The sequence below is a fragment of the Notolepis coatsorum genome (assembly GCF_963971535.1).
Source record: "Notolepis coatsorum genome assembly, chromosome: 2".
NCBI classification, from domain to species: domain Eukaryota; kingdom Metazoa; phylum Chordata; class Actinopteri; order Aulopiformes; family Paralepididae; genus Notolepis; species Notolepis coatsorum.
In genome coordinates, this window is record NC_140166.1 from 193,234,969 (window position 1) to 193,245,755 (window position 10,787).

The 10,787-nt window shown below is 41.8% G+C and overlaps 1 pseudogene across 1 annotated transcript in view; it reads left to right on the forward strand.

Moving 5' to 3' along the window:
• The window catches only part of LOC311223667 (Y-box-binding protein 1-like), a 21,674-nt pseudogene extending 11,260 nt beyond the window's left edge, over positions 1-10,414 (forward strand). The window contains exons 2-3 of the transcript in view: positions 8,013-8,842; positions 10,406-10,414. The product of the transcript in view is annotated as a Y-box-binding protein 1-like (transcript). The remainder of the gene's footprint in view (positions 1-8,012; positions 8,843-10,405) is intronic.
• Positions 10,415-10,787: the final 373 nt, after the last annotated feature.

A 10,787-nucleotide genomic window follows, 5' to 3' on the forward strand; every position in this document is an offset into this window, starting at 1 on the left:
TACCCTTTAATTCTCCCTCTGATAGGAGAAATATCAATGGTTCAAGTATCTTACTGGGTGTATTTACCCTTTAATTCTCGCTTCTTATAGGAGAATATCAGTACCCATATATCAAATTAAATCAAATCAAATACAAAATACAATATCAAAATAACAAAAGGTGAACGGGGTCGAAGCCCTTGAAAGTCCTTGTATTCCGTTCAATCAGTTCGTGTATCAGAAAAGGATATAGGTCAGTTCAATCCTTGGAAGTTCTTATGATTCAAGTTCAATCAGTTCAAGCCTACCGGACTGTTGGTGTAACAGGAGTTGAGCAACAAGGGTATTCACATCAGGCTGGCATTAGCCTTGAGCTATATCAGAGGTTCAGTGGGTTGGCTCGCCATCTTGTATCGGTCCGGCACACCGCCTCGTCCCACGTGGGCACACGTGGTGATGGGTGGTCTGGAACTGCTCCCAGGGTGGAACGGGGTTCTGGAAAAACCTGGCCTGCATCAAGCAGGCATTCAGAAAATAAAAGCTATTTACCATCTTTTATCGCTTCATCATCCTTTCATTGTTTTCAGAATGAATAATCAATCAGGCTACTTTTAGCTATGCCAAGCTAAAGTAGGCTACCTTGTCACGGCACGTGGGAATATCATATGTCCCATGCTAATTTAGGCTAAAGTGCGCTAGCATGTGGAACGTTCCCCACGTTCATATTAAACTCTCAAAAACAGTCCAAATGTATATAGACCATGGTCGTACAGCATATCAATACAATTATAAGTACTTCTGAAATGGTTTATTCCTATAGTTTTCATTTAACCAAATTGGGCTTGGAGCTTCGCTAGCATGACTCAGAATGAAGCTACGTTAATTAGCTTAACGTTATTAGCTTGTAGCATGGAGCTAACCATTATGCACATTCGACAAATGAACAGCACAATATTGATGAAACTCACCAAAACCGCAGGCTACTTTAACTGCAACGCTTCTTCAGTTTTGCAACTGGGGGAATCTTTTATAACTGTTTGATAACTGTTTTTATCATGTTATTTCGTCTCGTTATCCAGCAACATACAGCTGCGTCATCTCCGTGGATGTGTGTGTCTCATCTGCGTAGTGCAGGACTCACCTGCTGTAAAGCAAGGCGTAGCTGTCGTGACATCTATCTACGTCATGAAGTAATTTAAAGGGCAGTGCTGTAATTCAAAGGATTTGGTACCCAATAATATTAACTACTTATGTTCTTACATAATAGCATTAACTATTTATGTTCTTATTCAATGGCATTAACTATTTATGTCCCTATGACTAAATAGTTATGAATCTGAAACCTGGGTTACACACAGACTACACCAGGGCCAGAACATTACAAGGACACAAGATACTAGGAGTTCCATAGACCGGGGAGTAAAGGTCCACTGATGTTCCACTGTGATTTCCCCCCATTGCAGCCGCTCAGTGAAGCTCAAACTATCAGTACTTACGGCCATACCATTTTGTGTAGGTTCATAATCTTTGACAGAGGTAAACGTTATTTGATTATTTTACTGTTACAATCAATAAAGGTAAATGTTTTAACTTAATCTTTGAGAACATTTGTTTTTATTGCAATATAAAACACATTTTCTCATAGATTAACGATTTAATCTTTATTTATGGTTCAGTCGGCACTGACAACCTAGACAATTAAATATTAAAGCTAGCCGCTAATCACATTTCAGGGCCTATATATTGAATAGATGTTTTTTAAGTGGAACATGTCCGGGATTGTGGAAAGAGGGTCAAATTATACCATTGCCCAAGGTTAGTAGGGCAATCCACTTTCAATGGACCTAACAGTCAAAGTATTCTTCCTGTACTCAGCAAAGTTATGGAAAGGATTTGTTATGTGCAGATTCAGGACTACTTCATCATCATCATCATCATCATCATCATCATCATCATCATCATCATCATCATCATTTATTTATTCGTACATGGAATTACCACAGTCCAACAGTACATATTAATATAATTCACCAAATTCCATGGCCGAAAGGAACAGGAAGAAGAAAAATTCTTATATATACCTGCTACACACATACAACACACCGATAGACTTATTGCGTAAAACCAAACAGAATAAAACCATTTTGCAAAAATGGAAACATCAACACAAAATTAAATCAACATAAATAAACCCATTTTGTGTATCTATCAGTCAAACTACATATTTAGGTTCATTCATTTATACACACACACACACACACACACACACACACACACACACACACACACACACACACACACACACACACACACACACACACACACACACACACACACACACACACACACACGCACACACACATGTATCTATACATTTATATAATGTATTATTCTATATTATACTTCTATATACTATATCATTTTTATTTTTATAATATAACTAAATCATACTGTTTATACTACACCATATTGGTACAGTATTATACAATATTTTAATATATTATTATTCTATGTTACGCTGCTATATACTATACTCATACTGGCCTATACTGCAATTCTATGCTGTTATCCTGTTATACTAAACTGCAATATTATACTAAACTGTGCTATACTGTCTACTGTCTTTTCTTTGTACAACCTTTTGAAGTGCAATATATTAGTAGAACTCTTTTCATCATTCTGCAAAGAGTTCCATAGTTTGATAGGTATAACTGAGGTGCACCTTTGTTTAAAGGTTGTTCGTGCAAATTGGTGCTTAAAATTGAATTTCATTCTGCTGTCATCTGGACAGGGAACGAACAACCTCTGTATATTTGCTGGTAATACTCTGCATTTTGCTCTAAACAAAACTAATAAAGTCTGTATTTCAGCTAAGTTTCAATAGTCTGGATTTAATAAATAATTTGTTGGTATGTTCTCTTGAATCTACATTGTGAACTATTCTTACTGCTCTCTTCTGTAATATAAATAATGGCTTTATGTTGCTTTCATACGTGTTACCCCACACTTCCACACAGTAACTTAAATATGGTAGGATGAGTGCACAATATAATATTCGCATAGAATTATAATCAAGCACATTCTTTGCCTTGTTCAAAACAAAAACACTCTTGGCTACCTTCTTTTTTATTATATGTGGCTTCCATGTAAATTTCTCATCCAACATAACACCCAAAATGTTTAACTCAGATACTCTTTCAATATTAACTCCGTCAATACATAATGCCACATTGTCCTCCTTCTTTCGATTAGTAAATATCACACATTTAGTTTTTTTCCAAATTTAGGGATAACTTATTGTTATCAAACCATAGTTTACACATTTCATTTACAATGTCATCTGCTACTTCAAATGGACTAACCACCAAATATCAACATACAGACAGGGCCATTCTACCAGCACTGCACTCACTCAGATGACAGATGAGTGGTTAAGAGAAATTGACAACTCAAAGGTATAGTGGCTTCAGTTAAGTCAAGTCAAGTCAAGAGTTTTATTTGTCACGGCATACAAGTATACAGTGAAATGCGGGGGGTCTAGACTTCAGTGCTGCTTTTGATTATCATAATCTGTTAACTGGAAAGCTGCCATCACCTTGATTAAGAGCTATCTCTGTGCTAGAACACAGAGAGTTTACTACAATGGCAGCTTATCCAACGTTAGCAACTTATCTGCCTCAGGGAAGCTGTCTTGGACCACTCCTCTTCTCTATTTTTACTAATGATTTGCCTTCTGCTATAAACAATGCAAGTATTTTGTGATGTATGCTGATGATTATACAATGTAGGGCCTACTGTGCAGCTAATACATACAACAAACTCAATCAACTTTGATCAAAATAATTAGAAATAGCACATGAATGGATTATATTGAACAAGCTTGTTTTAAACACCTCCTAGACAAGCATTGTTTTTGTGTCTAGGCACAAACTGGCTTCTAAGCCAAAATTGGAACTATATGTAGCCAAGGAACCCATTGAACAAGTGGAGAAGGTAAAGTTACTTGATTTGGTCCTTGATAACCATCTGTCATGGTCAGGGCACATTGATGGAATCATCCAAAAAATGGGCGTAGGTATTCATATCACAAGACAATGTGCACCTTATGTACCATCTCATATCCTGGAACAAGTCTCTAAATCATTAATATTATCCCACCTGGATTACTGTTGAGTGGTTTGGGCCTCAGCCTCAAAAACAGTACTGTCAAAATTGCAAGTTGCTCAGAACAGGGCTGCAAGCCTTGTTCTATAGGTTGCTCTACTAGAATGAGCATTCACAAGAGATGCACTCTAGCCTATTGTGGCTTGAAGTGGAGAAGAGGCTAACCTCAAGCACAGTGACATTTCTTAGCAATACACTGCGAACACATAAACCTCAGTTCTTGCTAGATCAAATAGTTTTTTGTAATATTGTTCATTGTTCATTGTCAGAGAAGGTGCCACAGCCTGGGAGCTCCCCCCGGAAGTTACCTGTCGCTGTCACACCACCCGTCCCCGACACACACGCTGCCTCAGGAGTTCCCAGCATGGCACCTGTTGCCAATCTCCAATCAGGGCTCCTGTCTCCCTGACAGCTGCCGATGGGAGTATAAATGCTGACCTGCCCTGGCCCCTGAGGACAACGCCAGGTCGTTCTACCAGGAACAGTAGGTTGCGTCGTAACGTTGACTATTTTATCTCAATCCCTGTTTAATTCATATTTGCAATTACTGGCTGGTTGACTAACCTTCTGTTATGTTGGAAGAATCAGACAACACGTAGTTTCAGCATGTCGGTGTTTACTGAACTGAAGACACATGCATTGTAACGTAAGTCAGAACATCAACGTCTACGTCACGTACGGCCATATGCCGTAACGTGAATCTCAACAGAATAACACGACACTGTCGCAATAGTTAGAACACTAGTTAAAGTGCTGGCACTCGCTAGAGTACCAGACGTAACATCTTCGTCTTGTTTTTGATTCGCGTTTGTATTTACTGGCTGGTAAACTAACCTTTGTTTCTGTCTATCTTTTGTCTAGTGTTCCCGAACCACCCCACACTCGTGTTTTTTTTGACCCACTCGCTTGCCCCCGTTTTTTCTCCCCCTCACCTGCCCCCTCTTATTCAGACCCCGGACCCCCGACCATTCCCAGGAGTTGTTTTTGACTGCCTTGGCGCACCACATAATGCAACACGGTAAGACCCCATTTACAAGGTAAAGGTAAGGTAGCAAGGTAAGGTAAATCAGTGTTTCACATTAGGATCTAGCATCCCAATAGGCCTTTCTGTTTACAGTTTCATTCAGTAATACATATAATACAAATAGAATAGACAGAGTAAAAACAAAGTGCGTTGGATTCAGTTTAAAAATAGGCAAAAAATTATAAAATAGAACGGACAAAGGTGTGGCTGGGTGGCGCAGCAGACATTGCACGCGTCACCAACGCAAGAGACACCGGGTTCGAATCCGGCTGTCGGCGTTGCCTCCGGCTTGGGCCGGCCGTCATACTAACTCAATTGGCAGAGTTAGCGGGTGGGAAGTCGAGGGGTGGTAGTCTGGTCGTTGTGAACAGCGACTCCTACAGGTTACTCCTCGCCAAATGAGAGTCTGCGCTGGCAGGTGAAAAGATGTGACAGGCTGCCTCCACATGTATTGGAGGGGACATGTGATGCAAGGCTTCTATCCTCCCTACAACCGGCCAGTGGGGGGCATATGCGAGCAACGATCAGGACAGGGGAGGGAGAATTGGCATGAGAGGTAAATTGGGATGGGGAGAAAAATCACAGAAAAAAGGAGGAGAAAAAGTAGATAAAAAATATATATATATATTTGAACGGACATACAACAGGGTATTTAACATACAACAGAGCAGTGCATCAGTAAGAAGTAAAAAGTGTGATAAAATAGTTCAATTTTGAATTACAACAGAGCAGTGCTCTTAAACCCACTCACATAGTCCCCAGCATACAGACACATTGATTAATTACATACATTATATTCCAGGCTTCCGCCTACACACACTACACCACCCACCATCGTTTGTTTGTTCTGTTTTGTTTGTTATTTATTTTGTGTAAATAAATACACGCCGTTTGGCGTTTTCCCCTTTGAATCTGTTGCTTTTACGGATCCCGTTCCTCTGTTCTCATAACAGTTCATAACCATAACACCAGAAAGGCTGACAATGCTCAAGCCTGTTGCAGTGCATTTAGTGCAGAGTCTTGTACCTGTGACATTACAAAAATAAATCTCATTTAATTATGCTAAACTTGGCTCCTGTTGAATGTCAGACCAATTAATTAAGTGAAACCATATAAACCCAGTGTTACAACCAAGTACACATAACACCCAGCTACCATGAGCAACTCCTATGGTAAAAGACCATAGGCATAAATGTGTCTATCACATGACTCCCCAGGTCTATACTGCATAAGGGCCTCTGGGAGGGGCTCCGGCATGGTTTTTGCTGAGAGCATTTATTAGGGTGAGTGCCCCTTGGAAGATACAAAGAATTCAAGTCCAAATGTCCCTTTAACATGACCCTTTGGTTGACTTACATATTGAAAGTGTCTTTTTTTGTGTCATTATCCGGGACACTTCTCTCTAAATTATATCAAATTTATAGCCAAGTACGCCGTTACGTTTGGCAGTAACTAGTACTCAAACACATTACTTTTGAAATTCAGTAATGCAGTTACCGTTACTGAATGGTTCGTTACTGTGTTATTTTATGTAGATTGGTAGCGAGCGGTAGCGATCCAGCGCAGTCCTCCTGACTCCTGTCTGTGTCACCTCACCTGCGGGGACACGCTGTCGGCGTGTTTTGTTTACTATAGTCTTGACTGTCATGGCGGCGCCCACTAGTCGCGTTTTTACACATGGATATTCTCACTATTTCTCTTTTATCGAGCACAAAGAAAATAACGTTTTAGTTCAATGTAATTTGTGTCTTGGCTCATAACCTATCTACTGCCCATGCTTTGTGTTTGTATAGACCACATTGCTTAGCAGAGTTCAGTGATGTGAATGCAAATGAATGGAAACTGTCAAGTTGATCAACAGATTTTGACTAAGTATCTGTAAGGGCATTAATGGGAGCATTATTTTTTTAAGTAACAAAATAGTTACTTTTCACAGTAACGCATTACTTTTGGGTGTAAGTAACTAGTAAAGTAACTGAGTTACTTTTTAAATGAAGTGACTAGTAAAGTAACTGCGTTACTATTTTTCAGTAACTAGCACAACACTGGTTGGATAACAACTTATGAGAGGCATACAGGCATGTTATCCAGCCTCAGACCAGTTTCTCTCAGTGGAATTGCTGCAACCCCTCGCCATACATTACAATATCCAACTACTGCCAGAGGAGATCACAGTTGCAAAGTGTTTCCTGGTCAGGACAGGCAGAGATGCAGTCCCTACTATCCAAAGTGTCTTTTCCCTCCTGGATGATAATAATAATAATAATAATAATAATAATAATAATAATAATAATAATAATAATAATAATAATAATAATAATAATAATAATAATAATAATAATAATAATAATAATAATAATAAATAATAATAATAATAATAATAATAATAATAATAATAATAATAATAATAATAATAATAATAATAATAATAATAATAATAATAATGCATTTTTATAAGGCGCCTTTCAGGACACTAAAAAAAAGTCCACAATTCGGTGAATGAAAAAATTATAGGATCAAATGAAAACTACTTACTAAAAATGGATGTTTAAAAGTACTAAAAACCAAAAAAAAAATACCAAACACTAACAAACATTCAGCACAGACAAAGGGGATGCTTTTTTTAAAGCTCCGGGGGTAGGAGAAAAACTAGCCCAGGGCTAACAACGCCACTGCCAGCAACCTCTACTACATCTTCCCATCACATCAACGGGAGGGGCCCGACAGCACAGCCATGGGAGCCAGGCTTCATTCCCCCCAGAAGCAGCTGACAGTGTCGTCCTGGGACCTGTGGTAGTGGTGGGTCGTACCTGTGTGGGCGACTTCCTTTACATCCATGTCACAGTGGAGGGGGTGCCGTGCTCCGCCCTGGTGGATACAGGGTCGACAGTGACGTGGGTGAGGCCGGACGTGGTACCTGGTCTGACACAGTATGAACCCACCACTATGCAGATGCGCACAGTGACGGGGGAGTTGACACCTCTAAAAGAGGACATGTTTGTACACCAGACGGCCATCAAAAAGAACAACCCAAGGAAATACCTTTGCAGTGTTGGAATTGGAGAAACTGTGGAGTTTGATGTGGTTGATGTGGCCAACATCACCGGCCCAGGAGGTGTTCCAGTCCAGGGGAGCAAGTACGCCACTGATAGGAACCACTACAGCTGCTACCCCTGCAGGAGGGGCCCACCCCACGGTGGAGACTACCCTGAGAACTACCAAAGCGATGGCGAGGGCGAGCCGAGTAGCGGAGGCTGTGACAAGAGCAGCCGCGAGGGGGCATGGAGCGCCCCAGAGGGAGACATACAGCCACAGCAGCGTAGGCCCTCCTACCCAGGCAGACGGCGCTACCCGCCATACTTTGGAGGCGAAGGTGAAGAGAACCAGGGAGGTCCAGACCAGGGCAACAAACCAATGAGACAGAACTACTACAGAGGCTTCCGACCAAGGGGTCCACCCCGTCCCAGACCGGTACAGGACGGAGAGGAGGACAAGGAGAACCAGGGAGGTGAGGGCGGCCCAAACCAGGAGCCCCGTCAGCGCCGCTACCGCTGAAACTTCACCTACCACCACAGACGCCCACAGGCCGGTGGCAAGCCTGGCCCAGAGCCAGAGGGCGGCAAGGAGGCTAAGGCAGGAGGCGAACCATGAGCTGAGAAAACGTCCGCTCCCGAGGCCCAACCTACCATTTCTTTACGATCGTCTGTTTTTTTGTGGGGTTTGGAGTGCATGTGTCGGGTTTACAGCGGGTCCAGACTGTTTAATTGTGTTGTTGTTGTTGATGTTTTTTTTGTGCATTGGATGTCTTGGGGGTATTAGTGTGATGTTTAGCGGTTATTGGGGTGAGAAATGTGTGATGCTTAGCGGGTCTTAGGGTGGAGATTTTGTTCGTCCCTCGGGGTGAGGGACTTTGTGGTGGGGGGGTAATGTATAGCGACCCTAGTATTGGGGTCATTGGTCAGCCGGGCTGTCACTCTGCTCTCTACCAACCAGGGGCTGGCAGTTGACACTGGTGTTCACGTGGGCCTGCGGGTTGGTGGAGGGGAGGGGGCAAGGGCTGACCGACTGAGGGTTTGAGCTCAGTCTTATGAATGTACTGCAGAGGTGATGCACCCAGTCAATATTCTAAGACAGTATTTCGGTGTTGAATAAACCGACACCGTGAGAAACAACAACTGAGTTGGTAAGCCATTAATAGCAGATGCTACAGTACTTATTGTACTTATTTTATGCTTTTTCTTATGTCTGCAATTTATGCATTGCTTTTTATTCTGTCAACTATATGCTGATTTTATGCCTATGTTAATTTTATACTAATTGCTGTGGGGCACTCTGGACTGCGGTTCATGTATGACAAGTGCTATATAGAGTTATTCATATTTATTATTATTATATTGTAAAAAATGTATGCATTGAAATGTCTAAGTCTCTACGACATTGAAAATGAGAGTGACCTTGTTACGACCTTGGCTCAAAGGCACGCAACCTATGTGCAAAACCAACACCAAAACCCGTGTGTTAACTCAAAGTGCTACTATATCAAGGAATTACTAGTGTAAACTAAAGGATAAGGACTGGAAGAACGTGACTATCTATCTGTTAACCCACACTCTTCTAAACACAGACCCTGCATGTGTGTTACCAGGGCTGGTTTTAAAGCTCCCAGCAGGTAACCAATCAGCACTAATTAGCTAATTGGCAGCCCTCACCTGCATGCCCCGTGACACAGGAGTGATCAGGCCTGCATGCACAGTGACCCAGGAGTGATCAGGGAGTGATTATTCCTTTCGAGAATAAATAAAGGTTTGAATATTGGGCTGGTCAGGAAATAGATGCCAGCGACGTGTAATGCAACATTTTATTTCCACTTCTCAATCTCAAAAGGGAATTTGGGGACCTGTCAACAAAATGGACATGGGTGGTTTGGGACTGGGTTATACTGTACTACTGGAGCAGACAAGCCCTGTACAGAAAACCACAGTGGCACTTTCACTTACACAAATGCACACACACACACACACACACACACACACACACACACACACACACACACACACACACACACACACACACACACACACACACACACACACACACACACACACACACACACACACACACACACACACACACACACACACTCACACACACACACACACACACACACACACACACACACAGTGCAGCACAGGGAAGCCTCCATGCCTCTGAAGGCTACATAACGTCTTTGATTCCCAGAGGCTGTGATGACTTTGAGACACACTGTTCACTTTCCTGGTCTCACTTTGAAAACAGCGGCCAGTGGGTTTTTGCTTTGTTGTGATAATCCATGCCCTGGAGTTTAACATGGGAGGGGGATTAGGGCTTTGGGGGATAATTGACTTGGAAGGAAAGGGCGGAGGAAAGTTGTCCAGGGGGGGTGGGGGGGGGGGGGGTGGGGATATCCACAAATATCTTCTTTACTGCGCCTATACTGTACATTTTAAAATGTGTCCATAATGCCTAATCCAGTGACCAAACATGGACATTAGCAGACAGTGTGAGTTGTAGGGCAAATGCTTGGCTTACTATGAGATATTTCCAGAAAGTAATTCCCAGTGCTGTCTGTCACAGTAATACC